At 37.5% G+C, this 21,140-nt stretch overlaps 1 protein-coding gene across 7 annotated transcripts in view; it reads right to left on the bottom strand.

Annotated features, from left to right (window-relative positions):
- ADD3 (adducin 3) overlaps positions 1 to 21,140 on the bottom strand; it is a 123,060-nt gene that overhangs the window by 58,917 nt on the left and 43,003 nt on the right. The window contains exon 1 of one of the 7 annotated variants that reach the window (XM_053207562.1): positions 9,776 to 10,151. The exons of the other annotated variants lie outside the window; for them this stretch is intronic. The gene's annotated coding sequence lies outside the window, so the exon portion shown is untranslated. Of the gene's footprint in view, positions 1 to 9,775; positions 10,152 to 21,140 lie in introns of those variants that run through there. 7 annotated transcript variants of the gene reach the window in all.

Below are 21,140 nucleotides of genomic sequence, written 5' to 3'. Positions count from 1 at the left end.
CACAAAATGCACCCAATACCAAAGGGAAATAAAAATTGTCACGAGTTAACAACTCACAGTGGTTTGTACAATTTAAGCTATAGGAACCCTACAATCTACTAGCCAACCATACAGTTTTGTGTCATGAGCTTTTTCTTTCACCCTAGTCTTCTGACTTGCACGCTAGGAAAAGAAGTTCAAAAGCCATTTATATCCTTTCTTGGAACAATGTTTGTTCCTACACTGCACTAACCAATGACTTAGAAATAATTAAGACCAATTATCTTGAAGCCAGTCAAACTGTGATCTGCTACCACATCATCGTGGAAGGAGGAACAAGAATGTTCTAGGTTAATACCAAGGTCAGTAAACAAAGACATGGTTAACCTGGCACAGGTACCCCATACCCTGTGGGCTCAAATCCTTTTTTTTTTTTTTTAAACGTTTGTTTATTTATTTTGGGAGCCAGCAAGCGCTCCATTCAGCGTGGAGCCAGAAGCAGGGCTCTATCTCAAGGTAGGGAGATCAAGACCTGAGTTGAAATCAAGAGTCAATGCTTAAACGACTGACCCACCCAGGTGCCCTGGACTCAAATCCTTAAAGGTTTCAAGTATGAGGACGGTAGATTTAGTGGGAAGAGCTGGGAAGAAAAAAGAAAAACACAAATAATCACAAGCATTGCACTTGTAAATTGCCTAAATTTTCAAATTCAAGGCTCAGAAAGATGTTGCCACATGAGAAAGGTTACTCTTGTAGGCTGCAAGACTGGGCTAATCTGACAAAAGTAAAAGGGATGCCACATTAAATTGCTGAGAACAGCTCATCCATTTTGATCAGGTTACTCTTGATGTAAAAACGGCATAAGGTTAACGTTTAAGATAGGGTTCCACATGAAAGTACATTCACATAAATAACACCTCCCATTTTTATGAAGGACAGTATGAAGGTTACTTACAGCATACACTCTGTGACAACCTAAGTGACAAACACCTAAAACAGGGAAATTAAGGTAGGATTGTTTATATTATGTAAATTCTTTCTTTCTTTCTTTATTTTTATGATGATGTAACACAGTGAGTTTTTATTATGTGAATTCTTTAAAGATTCTTTGTCAGGTTCTTTTGAAAGTAATTCCTGTGTTTAACCGAGGATACTGGGATGCAAAAGCCATCTGTACTTTACATTTGTGAATTCACACCTAGAATACCGAAGCTCTGACAAAGAAAAAGAAAAACCTCTCGCAAAATGTTCAAACGGAGAGGTTTGACCCTGGAGTAGGAATTTCTCAGTGAAAACACATAACTGCGGACAGTGTATAAGTAACTTCCTCAGAATATTCAGAAAAAAAGGGGAAAAAAACCTCATGAGAACCGCTCCTGAGCCTTTTAGAAGGGAGGTAACTAGAGCAGGACACAAACTGGGGGGAAGAGAGCAAAGGAAGAGTAAGAAAGCAGGTGAAGAGACATCTTAAAGGGGCCAAGAGTGACAAGAGATAAGGAGTAACTGAGACAGTGGCATGAGGCCAGCCACACCCACAGGGAGCTTTGTGGCTTATTTCAAGGGAGTGGAACACTCACTCAACAAGTGAACAATTTTGATTTTGCTTAACTGAAAGGTTGTGCAATCCTACAAATGGGAAAAAGGGAGTGTTTTTCCAATATAGAAAGTTAGGATGTAATAAATGGCTATCACTTACACCAAAGAGAATACCTTATAAAATATGAAACTGAAAAATTTAGAACTTTGAGGAAAAGCAATGTAAAGTCTCTGTAAACCCAGAGCTGCAATGTTAATCGATTGTCACCACAAAGATTTTTATCCTGTGAACTATGCCATCCTTTAAACAACAAGATCCCCATAGAGCACACTGACAAGAATGCTAGAGTATGTGAATCAGTGGAAGGTTTTTCTTCACTCCAACTTTCAATTAGGCAGCTTATGGAAACAATTCTTAATGGCTGAGTTTTTAAAACTTACTCCAAGATAAGCAGGACTGTGACTCCTGTGGGCTATTTCCAAGTTGCCAAGTCATTAATCTAAAACAGCTCTCAACCCCTTTAAACGGATTCCTGCTGGCCCAATATAATAAATGATACGGTGTTTTTTTTTTAAAAAAAGGGGGGGGGGAGGGAGAGGAAAGAAAGAAGGCCCACACTAGTACCTTTGGAGTTGCTTTTCAGTTTAAAAAAACTGGAAGCAATAAGATAATACATATTTATTACTATATTTTTCAATCATGTGCCTGGAAGCTACAATAAGGGTTTTGGAAAGGACTTCTGCCAAAAGCAAATTACTTTCTTTGATTTCAAGTTTAAACAGTTATTACCTTTGCTACACCCCCAGAAATGAAAGCTGGAAAAAAAAAAGACGTTATTTCAAGCTTTGTGCAGATGATTTACTACGTCCATCAAATCTATTCGTTCTTATTAGCATTAATTAATATCTTTCTACAGGAATTGGAAAAAAGGACAATGGGCATTCTCAACAAGTGTTTGCCTTTGCTCTGACACAAAGGTCAAGATGTACCTGATAAACCAGTAAGCAAGCAGTGCGCCAATGTTTTTAGTACAATCAGAACAGAGCAACCAGCCATAGCTTTAGTGTTTTGGCTCACTGGTTTAAAAACAAAAATTTGTAGTTAGGGCTCAAAAGAGGAATCTAATCATTCAAATCGTTTTCAATATAAAGCTGTTATATAGATCATACCATTATTGGGAAATAGTCGCAGAAATACTCTTATTTCAGTAATTTCCAAAATAACTAGACAATTGAATTGTATCACAAAACAATATAAACAAATTATAAGTGCTTAAAACTTATGAAAGAGTTCCTAATCATAGCCATGGTCGATTTATTTGGATGAGTAAGATCAGAAGTGAAAAATAAAAGTTGCTTGGTCCTCTGAAAATGATAAGTTCAATGCTGTGAAGAAAAAATTGCTAAATTAGAAACCAGGCTTTCTTCACATCAGAAGTTATGGGGGTAGAGTTCTTTCTACCCCCACGACACATAGACACATAAATCCAGAATCCTAAAAGGTAATACCTTTGGTTAAAAGGGAGACAAAAAAACGTGTCCACTAACAGAATTAAAAATGTGAGTGTGCACACAAACCAAAAAAACTTAAATCTGTCTTTTCCAGAGTGCTGACTGGAAGAAGAAAAAGTCTCCCCTGAGAATCTGTAACAATAGGCCCACTCTTATGAGAATTTGGTACTTGCACGCCCGTGCTCGCAGACACACACATGCGTGCGCATGCGCACGCGCGCGCGCGCACACACACACACACACACACACACACACCAGCAGGGTCCAAAAATATCTTAAGCCAAGAGAACAGTGAGTGGTCTTAGGTTGGTCTTAGGGTTGACACCCTACAAAAAGGAAATATAAGTTCCATCTGGACAAAGGTGCTCTCAAAATAGGCTGCCTAAGGATCCCCACAGATAAAATCCTGCCAAATTAAAAATTCAGAATTACAAACCACGAGTAAACAAACCACATTAAATAAAAGTTAGCAGAAACAACAGAGTAGAATTTAATACCTCTCCCCAAGAACTGCAGACAGTGGAATAACGAGACACAGAATATAAAATTGTATTACAAAATCCTTCAAGACAGAATTGGAAGCATGAGAAACAAGATGTTATAAAGTAAGACCAGTAGAACTGAAAAACTACTGAATAATTTAAAAAACTTGGTGACCATGGATGGAATTAGAGAGTACAATGCTATGCAAAATAAGTCAGAGAAAGACAAATACCATATGATTTCACCCACATGTGGAATTTAAGAAAGAAAACAGAGGAACATAGGGGAAGGAGAGGAAAAATAAGATAAAAACGGAAAGGGAGGCAAACCATAAGAGACTTAATGATAGAGAACAAACTGAGAGGTGCTGGAGAGGCAGTGGGAGTGGGTGATGGGCATTAAGGAGGGGCACCTGTGATGAGTAGTGGGTGTTATATGTAAGTGATACAACACTAAAATCTATTCCTGAAACCAACACTACACCATGATGTTAATTAAGTTGAACTGAAAATCTTGGAAAGAAAAAAAAAAACATAGTGAATAGATTAAACAGTAGACTAGACCCAACTTGAAAGAATAAACTGGAATCCAAATCTGAAAAAACCAGGCAGAATGAAGCACAGAGAGACAAAGAAATGGAATGTGTAACAAGAGACTAAGAGACATTGAGAGAAAAGAGATCTAACACACTGGAGTTTTTAGAGAAGAAATAGAATGGGGGAGAGGTCATATTTGAGAAGGTTGTGGCTAAAATTTTTCAGAGACAAATCACCCATAAAGGACTGATAATTAGATTTGCAGTAGACTTCAAAAGAAAAAAATGTCATAAGACAGAAATAATAGTGGTGAAAGAACAGTCAGCCTAGAATTGTACATCAAACAAAACTATTAAAATAAAACACTGTCTCCTAAAGAGTTCTATAAACTCATTAAAGTAACTTTAAAAGATGAATTTAAGAAAAATTAAAACTAGAAGGAAGAACAAAGATGGAAGAAAGAGGAAAGAAAATGGTAAACAAGTTTTTTTTAACGTTTATTTATTTTTGAGAGAGACAGAGAATGTAAGTGGGTTAGGGGCAGAAAGAGAGGGCGACACAGAATCTGAAGCAGGCTCCAGGCTCCAAGCTGTCAGCACAGAGCCCGACGCGGGGCTCGAACTCAGGAGCCATGAGATCATGACCCGAGCCGAAGTCAGCCGCTGAACCAACTGACCCACCCAGGCGCCCCGTAAACAAATAATTTTTAAAATACTATACAAAAAAATAATAAGCAGTAACAAATGTAGAAGTTTAAAAACAAGGTGGAATTGAAATCCTGATCAATTATATCACATAAGATGGAAATGCAGAATTAGAGTTTAAGTGTTTTTAAGATCCTTGTATTGTTCGGAAGGGAAGAGTGAGCTGTTGACTGTAGAGTGATAAAACTTTAATGTGATAAAAGATTATCCAGAATATATTTTAAAAATCCCTTTAAAAAAAAAAAGGATCTAATCTGCTTATTAGTAAAAGGTTTAAACAGGTACTTCCCCAAAGAGAATATCTAAATGACCAATAAATGCATGAAATGCCCATCACATTAATCATCAGGGAAATACAAATTAAAACCACACTGAGATATGCTATGTACCTATCAGTATAGTTAAAATAAAAACAAAAAAGCTGTTACTACAAAGTATTGGCCAGGATGTGGAGCATCTGGAACTCTGAAACAGTACAAATCCTTATGTCAATTAGTACAAGTATTTTGGAAAATCTTTTGGCATTATCTACAGAGGCTGGAATCACACATGCTCTGTCATCTAGCTATGCCTCTCCCTGAAGTACACCTAACAAACGCATATATATGAACACTAAAAACATACACAAAAATATTCATGGCAGAATTATTTTTAATAGCCCCAAACTAGAAACAATCTGAATGCCCATTCACAAAAAGGATTATTGTACATCCATAAAAAGGAATACACACAATAATTAGAAAAACTATTGTTACATGCAACAACATGGATGAATTTCACAGTAAAAAATGTTGAAGAGAAGAAGCCAGACACAAAAGAGCAGATACTGAATGATTCCATTTATATAAAACTCAGAAGCAGGCAACGCTAACCTACGACGTGCCGGGATTATGGCTACCTTGCAAGGAGGAGATAATGGTTTCTGCTGTTCCATTTCTTGATCTGGGTGATACTATACAGTGTGTTCACTTTGAACATATTTGTCAAGCTGTATCTTTTGACTTGTGCGCTTTTCTGTAGCTGTATTAAACTTACATTTAATGGTTTACCTAAAAAAAATTAAGATAAGCTATAAGAGACAAAAGCCTCCCTTTTTTCCTGTAGGAAAAGCATATAACTCGATGCCATGTTTCCTGCTGGCTAGTTCTGCTCTCCAGAAACACTGTTAGATCCTCTTTTACAAAACCAAAGCATTTTCCTAATCTAAACTCTTAAGAAGTAATCCAAACTCTCTCACCTGTTAAACCGTATATTTCCCATAAAAACAAGAACAAATTAAGTAATCACTTGTGAGTCTTCAGGACGGAGGAAAAAACTGAGAGATTCTCAAACAGTATTTGGGTCTCCAATCAGTATGCTAAATACTCTGCTTCTTCACATTAACAATACAGTGAACGGACTGAAATGTACAGTACAGCTGAAATGATCACAATGTTCAAACACTGACCAATAGCAACATTAAGTATTAACACGTTCCATTATCTGAGCTATTCAACAGCTTCTCCCATCTTCAGAACCTGCTACCATTTTTTCAGTGAGTAGAAATATTCCCAATATATTCACAAAACATTTAAATATAAAATAGGCCTCATAGTCATTAAATAATGAGGATGTTCAAAACTAAGCAATTATGCAAAATAAAAGCAAAAAACTGCATAATCACTAATGCATAGCAAATAATTGGGATTCTTTTTTCTCTTTTATCACATTCTCTCTGCTGGGTTAGGAATCTGAAATCCCTATTGAAAACCAACACATTTCAGTGTTATCCATTCTTGCCCTGTCATGAGAGAATTTTCTGGATTCTTACTGTGGAAAATTTTATATTTATGTTACCTTACTTTTGCTTAACGCTATCTTACCTCATGGTCCAAGAACCTAAGAGAATGTGACATGAAAATGTATCTGTTGGCAGAACGCTACTTTCAGATGTTATTGAAGAGCAACGCCTCATGGTGAGGATTCATAGAAAAAAAAAAGGTGAAGATTTAGTCTCATTCAGTAGCTTACTAAAACTGCATGCTCTTTTGCAAATTTTTGTGGGTATACTTCACATTTTAAAATATATAAAGAATAGGTATATATTCTCAATAATAAACATTTACGAGTAAGCAGAACTGGGTTCTAGTTCCAGTTCTGATTCTATTTAACAGCATGATTTTGGCCAAGTTACTCATTCTTTCTGGGCCTCAGTTTCCTCAACTACAAATGAGAGGACTGAATTAGATTGTCTTAAAGATTTCATACAATGAAACATTTCATGATGAATTTACTGAAGGAATGTATCTCAGACTAGAAATTTACATGGATGATTATACTACCTAGATAAACACGGTAATACAAAAGAAAAAACGAATAGTTAATCCTTCATTAGCCAGCTCATTTGTTATGGAAGGTCTTCATGTAAGTGGATATTTCATTTTCCCCTACAAGCACTTGTACACCATCTGTGTATTTCAGTTTTTATGTGCATTACCGAAAGAACTTATAGTACCAATTTGCTTCCTTCCTTACAAAAGTTCTTCTTGAAGATGCTTTCATTTTAAGTTACCAAAGAAAGGCTTGACTTTAGTCAATCCTCTCACTTAGACTTCTCCAAGACCAATCAGCAGTAAGAGAAAAAAAAATACAATCCTTTTCTAGACTGTACTACACCAACAAAAGTTGGTGTCACTGAATAAGTTCACCCATAAGCCCCTGTCCATTACCCTATACTGTCAGGAAGCCGTCGGTGTCACCTGCGTCTACCTGGGCTATAGTATTTGGTTTGGCTTGATGAGCCCCACCATCTGAACACTGTGGGTTTTCATCTTCTTTTTTATCTTTCATATTATATAGTGAGTCTTTGAGAGTAATAGACACTAATAGAATGAAAGACACAACTGCATTTTGTGCTAGCAGAGCTCAGGCTTCACGAACAGCAAATAGCCGGAAAGACCTTAAAGGTCATGATGTCATAGTCTGTGGGTTCGAGTCCCATGTCAGGCTCTGTGCTGATGGTGCAGAGTCTGCTTGGGATTCTCCCTCTCCCCCCCTAGACCCTCCCCTCTCTTTGTAACTTGTGAGAATTCACAGGTACCTAAGGTCATCACCTAAGGTCATTCAAAGTACTTATCTCCAGACTTCAGACCAGTACTGTTTCACCTCACCAAAGTTACAGTTGCTGCTTAGGAAAGAATGCTCAAATTGGAATTCTCTCTCCTATGGACATGTTGTCATTCCTCTGTATCATCAATGAAACACTCCATGTCAACTGAGATATCAAAAAACATCTCAAACATATCTGAACAATGTCAAAATGAATTTGTGCTAATGTGCACAACCTACCAGTGTATTAAACTTAACCTTAAACATCAGAGTATAAAATTCCAAGGAAGGAAGGAGCTCTGGGTTAATTAATAGTATTCCAGTGGCAATCAAAGACGTTTAGGATGGTTAGATAAAAGAAATAACATCCTGAGGTTGTTCTAAAACTTTGGAAATAAAATGGTGGAATAGTTAGAATACAGAGCAAGTATAGGATGCCTGGGTGGCTCAGTTGGTTGAGCGTCTGACTTCTGATTTCAGCTCAGGTCATGATGTCATGGTCTGTGGGTTCAAGCCCCATGTGAGGCCCTGTGCTGATGGGGCGGAGCCTGCTTGGGATCCTCTCTCTCCCCCGCTGCCCCTTTCCTGTGCTTGCTCGCTCTCCCTCTCTCTGCCAACCCCCAAATAAATAAATAAAATTAAAAAATACAGAGCAAGTACTTAATTCGCTATAAAGGAACTGTGTGGCTTAGTCTAAAACATTCAAATGCTCTTGGGACCCTCTTTTAGAAATTTATTCAGAGGAGGTTTCTCCTTGTCATTTAGTTTTTGCAGCACACATACCCCATGTTTAATTCACTCTCTGCCTATAACCTAGTATTTAACCATTGTTCACATTCTCATCTGGGCACATATCCAACCTCTCCCTCCATGAAACACTGGAATAATCTTTAACATATTAGGAAATTAGAAAAATCAAATAAATAGGAGAGAAAGCAAATGCATTTTCACACAAAGTACAGGATACAGCTGTGATCTGTCAAGCTTACAGGACTATCTCCTTAACTAAGAGCAAAGTTACAGGATTCTGCTTAGCTGAACAGGAAGTAGCAATCATCTAAAACCATATAAATGTTCCCAAGCCCCAATTCTATTCCCTTCACTTCTCATTTCCAGCATGTACTCACCCTTCGACCAGACCTGTGCAGTACACCCATCCAAACAGCCTTGATGACGTGTCAGTGAATCAATGGATGACAAGTATTTTGAGAATCCACAGAATAACCTTTAATCATGATGTCCCCAAATAAAAAACCTTGTGAAGAAACAGATTGTAACAAAAATGACAATACCTGTCTTGGCTCTTAAGCTCATACTTCTATGTATGATCCTTAGTTTCCCATTCCTGAAAGTGGTTTCCACGGCACCAAAATAGAACTAGAAAAACCCAGAATTTCCTTTTATATCCTTTGCAGGATACACTGTAAACTCCCAAACATCGGGCACCTAACCCAGGCTCAAGACGACAGAGGTGGAAAGGGAGAATTTCATAATGGAGCTAACTTTTTATAAATTATATACATGTGATTTGTAAATTATAATTTAAAAAGATAAAAGCCAAAGAAGCAGCAAGAGAATGTTCTAGACACTAGGAGCAGCATGAGCAAAAACAACAGTATATTTGGGCCTGATGATCATTTAACCATATGGCAAATCCTTCCCACAGCTCCACTTTAGAATGGGTTTGTGACCTTGAAGAGTCAGTTAGCTGGACACTTAGAGGTTTATTAGAGGCCCTCTGGTGAATCAACAGGAGATCATATTCCAAATGGTAGTTCTACATACATATATGAGAGGCTCAAAACACAGGAAATTTGAGATATGCTCAAATGGGTATATTTACAGAAGAGAGGAAGTGGTGAGCATTTTAACCAAGAAAACACTAGAAAATCTCTTTCAAAATAACACCCTTTCAACCTTTCAATTTTCCCAGCTTACCTTTTCAATCAATCGGAGAGCAAAGCAGTGTCGCCAAGTTCTCACAAAGTACCAGCACCACGTGTGACACCCAAAAACAGGGCTAACTCTCAAAGCACCTTGGGAAGTTACCAGAAAGTCACCATCTTGTCAAGTAGATGGTACATATTAGAAATGAAAAGAGAAGCTGGATGGAAAAAGCAGTAAGAGAACACATGGACAGAGAGAAGGAACTCTGAGATCTTGCCTTCTCTCACAGCAGGCTCCACAATTTATGAGCAGCTGGGAAATTTCCTTTGCACAGGAAAAGGAGGACTTCTTAGTTCACATTAAAGTGGAAATGACAAAAACTGTGTATTGCACAGAGAAAAAAAGGTGTTTCCTGAAGGAAGGAGACAGAGTATTGCCTTTATTTCACACACACACACACACACACACACACACACACACACACACACACACACAAAACAAAACACATGCATACAGCAAATAGAAAAAATCTTTTTCAAGAGATAAAGGATAAAAACTACATCAAGGAAATGTTCATGGTAGGAGTTAGCCTCGGTGGGATATAATCACTTTGTCCCAGTGGGTTATCTCAAGTGCAAATACACTTAAAGGGAATGATAAAAATGTATTTGCACTTATTCATGCAGGGATTCTTATCTCTATTTTAAAAATAAATACCTAGTTTCAGCTTTTCTTCCACATACACACAAAAAGAATAGGTTTCATCACTAACTTATCTCTAGTTCATATAATTCATAGTTTCAAAGAATTAATGTTTGAATGGTTTATTCTTTAAATAAAATATATTGATTTTTAAAATGTTTAGTTTTGAGAAACAGCATGCAAGAGTGGGGGGTGGGGCAGGGGCGCCTGAGTGGCTCAGTTGGTTGGGCGAACGACTTTGGCTCCGGTCATGATCTCATGATTTGTGAGTTTGAGCCCCACGTCGGGCTCTGTGCCGATGGCTCGTAGCCGGGAGCCTGCTTCGGATTCGGCGTCTCATTCTCTCTCTGCCCCTGCCCCACTTGTGCTTTGTCTCTCTAAGATAAATAAATAAATGTTAAAAAAAAATTTAAAAAAAAAGTGGGGGTGGGGGGACAGTGAGAAGGGGACAGAGGACCTGAAGCAGGCTCTGCACTGACAGCAGGGAGCCCAATGCAGGGCTCAAACTCACGAACAGTGAGATGACCTGAGCTGAAGTCAGACACTTAACCGACTAAGCCACCCAGGTGCCCTTAAAATATATTGATTCTTAACAACCATATTCCTTCATTCCACAAAAAGTGTTCTTGGAGTGCCCACTAAGTGCTAGACACCAGTTTACACGATAGAGACACAGTGAAGAATATGTTTCCTGTCCTCAAGGGAGCTTATGTTATTCACAATTGTGAAGGATAGATTTTAAAAGTCCGTTTGCCTACTTTTGCTTTACTGGCTACAGCAGTGGATTTTGAACTTTATACAGCTTTTATAGCAAATCAAAATCACATGAGGAGCTTAAAAAAAAAATCCCAATACCCAGGCTGCATTCTAGATTCTTAGGGTGAGATTCAGATAGCAGTATTTTTTTTAAAGCTTCCTAGATGACTCCAAAAAATGGTTTCCTGGAGTACTAACGAACTAGAGCATTGGTTCTCAACTTTGGGTCTTTAAAGGAATGGAGAATAAAAATAAAGAATCCCTAGAAATGGGTTCCTCTATCTTCTCCCAATCATACCAACAAAAAGTCAGTAGGTTCACTGGGGATACAAGAAATTTACTCAGTGGGAGGGGTGTACTTGCTATCTACACTAGCACCTCCCCCATCCCTTGCCCTAGTCAAAACATAATCCTGCAGAGGGCAAAATATAGTCCTTTTAAATTCCATATTGCTACATAAGTTTATTTAAAAAGCAACTTAAATCAACTAGCAAAAAACAAATGGAATTAAATTTTTCCCCACAAAAGGTCATTCCCTGCACTTAAATATATCATGAAAGATTAAAAGTTAATGTTCAAAACTCTACAGAGTTCCCATTCTGGACCAGCACAGGTATGTCACTGATCCCTCCCTTCCCGGTTGTTTTCATCTCACAGATGAATCACAGCATTTCTCAATATTTACAGTATGTATTGTGTTATCCACGATACTCAGTTTTTAGCATACCTCTTTTCTATGTGAATATTCTAAAGGCTTTAAGCATGGCCCATCAGTACATCCCAAGAATATGCATGGTAAAAGTATGTTAGAAAATAGCATAATGTAAAAGCTAACAATATACACAAACAGAAAACACAAAATCCCCATTTCTAAGAAGGTAGAACCATTCATTATAGTGTGCTGCTTGTTAGCAAACAATATATTTAATGTCTTTTAACATGTAATGTCGACATATACAGAAAACACAAAATCCCCATTTCTAAGAAGGTAGAACCATTCATTATAGTGTGCTGCTTGTTAGCAAACAATATATTTAATGTCTTTTAACATGTAATGTCGACATATACAGAAAACACAAAATCCCCATTTCTAAGAAGGTAGAACCATTCATTATAGTGTGCTGCTTGTTAGCAAACAATATATTTAATGTCTTTTAACATGTAATGTCGACATATACAGTTCAACACGTTACAAAAAGTACCTTCCAAGTTTAAGACATGTCTCTAATCTATGAATACCATGATAAAAGATTTAGTGGTGAAAAACAAAAATACCTCTTGGTTAAGTAAAAATGCTTTCCTGCATCTTTTCAAAGGAAGGGGAATTTTCCAGAACAATTATCTGGGGAAATTACTGGCAATTATTTTTGATACACAGCAACAGTATAATATATTCAACATGGAGAAAAGTCAGTTGTCACATAATATCCAATTTAAGAAGGGTGAGGTGGAATGGGGTCGGGAAGGGGAGAATTGGGGGTGTGAGGGAAGAAAAGTATCACAAATTTCTTAAGAATCTGTGTCACTGTCACTAACCACACCCACCTCTCTTATCAACAAAAGGCATCAAAAGACTTTACAACCAAAGGAACTCTTGAGGAAATCATTGGAAACTGTTAATAACCTAGTGTTTCCTTGTAACACTGACTACAGGAATCCAAACAACTTTCTAATAAAGACATGGGTCTGGAAAGAACCAAAAATAATCTGATTATATTCCATCTTCCCACTAGGTTAGTCACTGTCCAAATAGTCCCTTTGGAGGCTGAAGACCACCAATCAAAAGAAAGGTGCTCCATTTGCTCTAGATGCATGGTGAGGGCATTTCTGAGGAAGGCCCTCACATTATAAAAAGTAACTTCATCAAGTTTCACTTGGTAGAGGTGGGGGATAAAGACCTTGGATTACATTTATGGCAGTGGTTTCACATTTGGTATTTCTGTGAATCTATTCAGTGTTGACGAGACAAAAAAATCTGATTCAAACATTTCCATTTCCCTTTGTTAACTCTTGAGCAAAGCAAATTAAGCACTCTATAAAGTTAATCTCACTTTGTATTCCAAATTCTAGAATTACTTTGCAAAAAAATTCATTTCTTCCCAAAATATAAGGAAAAGGATTCTACTTCTAAAAATTATGTCTACTGTTGCTTATGATGGAGGGAAAAACCCTCAAGCTAGGCTGTCATCTTCAAAATAATTTTAATTCTCAATGTAAATGGAGATAAAAGACTATTTTTTAAATTCTTACTAGTTCTCACTCACACTTTCCTGCTTTTTATAAATAATGCTGTTCAGGCCTGAAATTGATCATTAAAGAACCAACTGTTTAGAAAAAATACAATTCAAGGGCACCTTGGGTGGCTCAATCGGTTAAGCATCCAACTTTGGCTCAGGTCATGATCTCACAGCTAGTGAGTTTAGGCTCAATGCTGACAGCTCAGAGCCTGGAGCCTGCTTCGGATTCTGTCTCCATCTCTCTCTCTGCCCCTCCCCTTGCTTGCACACACATGTTCGCTCTCTCTCAAAATAAATAAACATTTAAAAAATTTTTGAAAAAGAAAGCATACCATTCAATCAAGAAACAGAAAATTTACAAATGCAAAATGAAAGTAACTTGATGTACAATTTATTAATGGAACTAAATATTATATACATTTGAGGTTCATCAGAACTCTTTTTGAGGGCAAGTACTTGTTAGAATGAGCATTGGGTGCTTTATGTAAGCGATGAACCAGGAGAAGCTACCCCAAAAACCAAGAGGACACTTTACACACTGTATGTTAGCCAGTTTGACAACAAATTAAAAAAAAAAAAAAACAAAACTCTTTGAATTATGTTGGCTCAAGGATTAAGGCTTCCCTTCTAACCCTAAACCTTGGAACTGAGGGATGGTGACATTTATTTTTTTAATATAATTTATTGTCAAGTTGGTTTCCATACAACACCCAGTGATCATCCCAACAGGTGCCCTCCTCAATGCCCATCACCCATTTTCCCCTGTCCCCCACCCCCCATCAACCCTCAGTTTGTTCTCAGTATTTAAGAGTTTCTTATGGTTTGCCTCCTTCCCTCTTTTTTTCCCCTCCCCCTCCCCCATGGTCTTCTGTTCGGTTTCTCAGGATCCACATATGAGTGCAAGCATATGGTATCTGTCTTTCTCTGCCTGATTTATTTCACTTAGCATAATACCCTCCAGTTCCATCCATGTTGCTACCAATGGCCAGATTTCATTCTTTCTCATTGCCGAGTAGTATGCCATTGTATATATAAACCACATCTTCTTTATCCATTCGTCATTTGATGGACATTTAGGTTCTTTCCATAATTTGGCTATTGTTGAAAGTGCTGCTATAAACATTGGGGTACAAGTGCCCCTATGCATCAGCACTCCTGTATCCCTTGGGTAAATTCCTAGCAATGCTATTTTTAGGTCATAGGATAGATCTATTTTTAATTTTTTTAAGGAACCTCCACACTGTTTTCCAGAGTGGCTGCACCAGTTTGTAGTCCCAACAGTATAAGAGAGTTCCCGTTTCTCCACATCCTCTCCAGCATCTATAGTCTCCTGATTTGTTCATTTTAGCCACTCTGACTGGTGTGAGGTGGTATCTCAGTGTGGTCTTGATTTGTATTTCTCTGATGAGGAGTGACACTGAGCATCTTTTCATGTGCCTCTTGGCCATCTGGATGTCTTCTTTAGAGAAGTGTCTATTCATGTCTTCTGCCCATTTCTTCACTGGATTATTTGTTTTTCGGGTGTGGAGTTTGGTGAGGTCTTTATAGATTTTGGATACTAGCCCTTTGTCCGATATGTCATTTGCAAATATCTTTTCCCATTCTGTTGGTTGCCTGTTAGTTTTGTTGATTGTTTCCTTTGCTGTGCAAAAGCTTTTTACCTTGATGAGGTCCCAATAGTTCATTTTTGCTTTTAATTCCCTTGCCTTTGGAGATGTGTTGAGTAAGACATCTTTGGAGTAAGAAATTGCTGCAGCTGAGGTCAGAGAGGTTTTTTCCTGCTTTCTCCTCTAGGGTTTTGATGGTTTCCTCTCTCATTCAGGTCCTTCATCCATTTTGAGTTTATTTTTGTGAATGGGGTAAGAAAGTGGTCCAGTTTCATTCTTCCGCATGTTGCTGCGATGACAGTTATGCAGTTAGTCATCTCATTAAGGACACCTGGAACTGTGATGCAATTTTTTTTTTGGGGGGGGGGGTTACCGTCTTTACAGACTTTTAAGAATCTGTTTGCAATCTGACAGTCTTCAGGTCATAAAGTCATACGCTACCACAAGCATTATATTAGTTTGCATGTTCAGTTAGGCCTCAAGCTTTCACAGTGGTTAGTATGGATTTACAGTAAATGTCCATTTTACCATTATAGCCTCGTTCCATTAAGAAAATTGGCACGATGGGTTTTTATGTCATCTAATAAAACACACTATGCAGAAACAGTCTAGATTACAAAACGATTACATAGTTCCTTCTGTGTGCAGAATGCCTTCTAGGCTACAATACATTCTTAAATCTATTGTTTCATTTTATGCTCAAAACAACTCTGTAAAATTATACCTCCATTGCACAGACTAAAATCCATCAAGAACACAGAGTCAGTAAATGGGAGAATTAGGCCTGGAATCCAAGTCTTCTGACATCTGCCTCTTTATTCTTAGGCAGGTGAGTTGCCATACTTAAACTTTTAGCTTCTTGGTTTTTCTTTTCTTTTTAAAGTTTATTTTGAGAGAGCGAGCACAAGTGAGGGAGGGGCAAAGAGAAGGAGAGACAGAATCCCAAGCAGGCTCTGTGCCATCAGTGCAGAGCCTGATGCGGGGCTCGAACTCACAAACTGCAAGATCACGACCTGAGCCGGGATTGAAGTCAGACACTTAACCAGCTGAACCACCCAGGCACCCCAAGCTTCTTGGTTTTCTTAATTGTGGCTTTCCTTAGGCTTACAATTGAAAAGTCATGGAAAAAACAGTAAATTCTTAATATTGTAAATATTTATAAAGACTTGGGACCTTAGATAATACTATCTGTCCAGTAACTTATATTGTGAAATTTGGCAACCCCTTTTTTCAGTTTTTATTGTAAGTGCGTGTAACATAAAATTTACCATCTTAACCAATTTTACATGTACAGTTCACTGGTATTAAACACATCCATAATGCTGTGCAACCATCACCACCACCCATCTCCACAGCTCTTTTCATCTTGTAAAACTGAAACTCGACACCTGTTAAACAGTCAACTTCTCATTTTCCCTGCCCCAGCCTCTGGCAACCACCATTCTACTTTCTGTCTCTACAATTCTGACTACTTGGAGTATATCGTATTATGTGAAATCATATAGTATTTGTCTTTTGTGACTGGTTTATTTCACCAAGCATGTTCCCAAGTTTCATTTTTGTTGTAGTAGATGTCAGAATTTCCTTCCTTTTTAAGGCTGATGAATATTCCATTCTATGTATACACCACAGTTTGCCTCTCCATTCATCTGTCAACGGACTCTTAGTGGCAACCCAGATTTCTGATGTCTCTGCCAAATACAGAACACTGTACTCAGCACTTAGCCCCAAATATGCATATTTTAAATTAATGTTCAAGAAGTAACACATGTAGTATTTCTACAATTAAGGATAATAGTGATAAGCAGCAGAGTGGTCTATGAAAAGAATGGATTTACCACTCTTTTCTATATCCACGTCATGCCAAAACAATTCTGAACACATGGGCAAGAAGTTCAGCAGTTTAGTCAAATATTGTTATTACATCTCCTCGGCTGTTTTATCACCATAGCCTATTCCTGGTTTTTGTCCTTGCAGCATTTTTTTTTCCAGTTTATGTCAGTCAAGGAAGATTTCAGCAGCACTGTAACAACAGTTAATATTATTGGGTACTCACTAGATGCTAAATACTTTATGTGGATTTAAGAACAAGGAAACTGGGCCCTCAAAGATTAGCTTTCTTCCAAGGTCTTGAGTTAGTTGGGTGGTAGTTCTGGAATACGCATCTATTACTTCTAACTCTAAACCCAGTGCTCCTTCCACTACACACAAATATTAGCATTATCTGACAATACAGTACTAAAATATTTTGTGGCTAAGAGTTACAGCTTTTAATCTTTATGCTACATTCTTAATTTCTGAAAATTATAGAGGTAATAAACATTCATATTTACACATCACTCTCCAGAAGTAAATATTAAATCAGCTTATCGGGCATTCTTTCATACATTTTCTTGGCATCTATAAACAAACATTCTTGTTCACAGTTAAAAATAACTCCTTGTATTACATTTTCTGTCCTACACCTTAGTTTTTAAACTAATTATATGGTGGACATTTTATTCTAAGTCTGTAATACACAGAATGATGTCATTCTTCAATGGTTGCAGTGTATGATTATGCCACAGTCATCCCCCATTTTCAGTTTTTAAAATCATAACCCATTCTTCAATAATGGATATCCTTATTCATATGACTTATCCATATACATATGCACATACATATGCACATTACTCTTTGGAAGTAAAATGTAAGGTAAATTCCTAGAAATGTAATTGATGGGTCAGGGGTAAGCACATTTAGTCTCTTATATTGACAAATTGCCTTCAATGAAATTCAAACTTAACAGTCTCCTTACCAGTGTATAAATTAGAATTAATGCTTCATTTACAATTTCTATTCCAGGGGAATCTCATCCACTCTTATTTCTATACTCAGTGAAAACATTAAAGCTCAAGGAAAAGGAATCAGGGGTTCTATTAACTTCATAGCAAGATTACACTAATTTAATTACTGCGTGGTTTTTTTTTTGTTTGTTTGAGTGACCTTAAAGAATCCACAAGGAATAGGCATCAGGGTGGCTTGGTTAGACGTCCAACTCTTGATTTCAGCTCAGGTCATGATATCATGGTTCATGAGTTCAAGCCCTGTGTTGGGCTCTGTGCTGACAGCATGAAGCCTGCTTGGGATATTCTCTCTCTCTACCCGCCCCCCCGCCCTCTCAAAATAAGTAAACTTAAAAAAAGAAGAATCCACATGGACAACTGATGATATATTAGGAAATACTTATTAAAAAGTGAAAAGTTGTATCATATCCCATTATCATTTTCCACTAAAAAGAAGTTGTATTAAATTAAAGCAGAAAATGGCATTATTTAAATTCACCTACTTAAAAGTAAATCTAAGAGCATCCTTTTTATTATCACTGAACTAAACGTGAAAATGTAGAACGATCACCACGGTACGGTAAATTGTTGAGTTGATTCTTCCCCCTTCTGTTATCATCTTATTCTCTCAGCCATACGGGTTGTATTTACTGTACTGCTGGGACATTATAGCTGCTCACTAGCAAAAGTCAAAAGCTCCATCTTTCCTATTATGCTTGCAGTTATTCCCTATGTGCTTTTTTCATTTTCTAAAACAAGTATTTTGCCCACCTCAGAAAATTGCTCTCATTATTATTTGTTAACTCAAAAGAATATGCTATACTTTCTTACAATACGGCTGTCGCTGTGTTGTATTTGAACAATGATTTCTTGAAGCTCTAAGGAAATTCCTCTTTCCTATTCCCACTTCTCCAGCAACCGTAGCTCTTTAAAGGGCCCTATAGGGCCTCTACTAATTTTATGTATCAACTTGACTGGCCACAGAATGCCCAGATTAAACGTTACTTCTGGGTGTGTCTGTGAAGATGTCTCTGAAGGAGATCAGCACTTGAGCTGGTGGATTTAGTAGACTGCCCTCTCCAGTGTGGATGAGCATCATCCAATCTTCTGAAGGCCTGCACAGAACAAAAGGTAGAGGAAGAAGGAATTCATTTTTTTCTGCCTCTTTGAGCTGGAACATTTCATCATCACCTGCCCTTGGTCTGGGTTTTACATCATTGGCTCCCCTGGTTCTCGGTGACTTCAGACTTGGACTGAATTATACCACCAGCTTTCCTGGGTCTCTGGCTTGCTGACGAAAGATCCTGGGACTTCCCAGCCTCCAAAATCACACATGAGCCAAAGTCTCTTTTGGTAGATAAATAATCCTATTGGTTCTTTCTCTGGAGGACCCTAATATGGTTCCTTTCATTTGAATCACTGTCACGTTCTTTATTATCAAATACACATATAACCTCTGAAATGTTTTTAAGCTAAAAAAGAAAACTATTCATTGATTTTTAATATAAGCTATTGTCAAAATAGCTGTGGTATACTTATGTAGAGAAGGAGCCTGCACTTTAACCTGCGCAAGGGAACTAATGTTTTACTCTACACATTTGGTACCACAGACAATTCGAATGAAGCAGATATTCTATGAGCAGTGATTCTTTCATGTTTTTCTTAAGAGGGAGATGGCCTTAGCTCTTACTCCTTCTCCAGGCTGATAGAGAGGTCATGTAAAAGATCTGTATAAAAACTCACTGTTAGTGTATTTCAAACTTTTTTTTTTCAATTTACTCATAAGTAATACCTGCATGTGGAGAAATATTTTAAGGTACCAAAAAAGTCAAATTGTATAATGAAGTCTACACACTGCAGTTAGTTATCCTTCCAACCTTGAGCCCCTTTCTAGAAGAAACTACTTTTGTCACTTTCTTGTGATTCTTTCCATTGATCTCCTCTTACCCGTTTTTATAACAATTATAGAACACATGCTCTCTACATCTTGCTTTGTTCCACTTTATGGCATATTGTAGAGTCCATTCTGTTTCAGAATGTAGAGATCCACCTATTTTTAAATGGTTGCACAGTATTCCATTTTATGGATATCATTTTAAAATTCCAGCATAATAGGTTTTCCTATTTTACCTACTTTTTTCTTTCCTAATGCTGCATTGATATCTTTAAATATACTTCTTTGTACATATTTGTTACTCTGGCTCTAAGATAAATCTCCAGAAGTGGGATTGCTAGGTGAAAGATTACACAAAATAGTTTTTAGTGTGATAAAATATGCATAAAATTTACCCTTTTAACCATTTCACTGTTTAATTCAGTGGCACTACATATTCACAATGCTGAATGCACAACCACGTGCAACCATTACTACCCATTTCCAGAACCTTTTCATCATCCTAAACAGAAACTATGCCCATTAATAACTCCCTTCCCTGCTTCCCCCAGACCCTGGAAATTTCTATTATACTCTGCCATTATGAACTTGCCTATTCTAGATACTTTATATAGTAGAATCATATATTTTCCCTTTTGTATCTGGCTTCTCTAAGCATTATTGTTTTCAAGGTTTATCCATGTTGTAGCATGTATTAAAATTCCATTCCTTTTAAGCATTTTAAGAGAGAGTGCACATGCGTGCACGCATAAGCAGGGGAGGGGCAAAGAGAGAAGGAGAAAAAGAATCCCAAGCAGGCTCTGTGCTTTCAGCACAGAGCTCAATGTGGGGCTTGATCCCATGAACCATGAGATCATGACCTGAGCTGAAATTAAGATTTGTACACTCAACCAATTGAGCCCCCCAGGCACCCAGGAATTTCATTCCTTTTAAAGGATGGGTTATATTCCATTGTATGTATACATCCCATTTTGTTTACCCATTTACCTGTCAACACACATCGAGTTGCTTCCATCCTTTGGCCACTAGGAATAATGCTGCTATGGATACTGGTGTACAAGTATCTGTTTGCATCCCTGCTTTCAATTCTTTAGGGTATATACATAGAAGTAGAATTGCTGTATCATATGGTAATTCTTTTCTTAATTTTTTTTAAAAATTTACATCCAAATTAGCATGTAAGTGCACCAATGATTTCAGGAGTGGATTCCTTAATGCCCCTTACCCGTTTAGCCCACCCCCCCCCCACAACCCCTCCAGCAACCCTCTGTTTGTTCTCCACATATGCTAATTCTAGTTTAAGTTTCTGAGGAACTGACGAACTGTTTTTGACAATACTGCCATTTTACACTCTCACCAGCAATTTCCAATTTTTCCACATCCTCGCCAACAACT

Source organism: Acinonyx jubatus, chromosome D2 (genome assembly GCF_027475565.1).
Source record: "Acinonyx jubatus isolate Ajub_Pintada_27869175 chromosome D2, VMU_Ajub_asm_v1.0, whole genome shotgun sequence".
NCBI classification, from domain to species: domain Eukaryota; kingdom Metazoa; phylum Chordata; class Mammalia; order Carnivora; family Felidae; genus Acinonyx; species Acinonyx jubatus.
The sequence above is the reverse complement of the archived record's forward strand: the minus strand, read 5'-3'. Positions and strand labels throughout refer to the sequence as shown.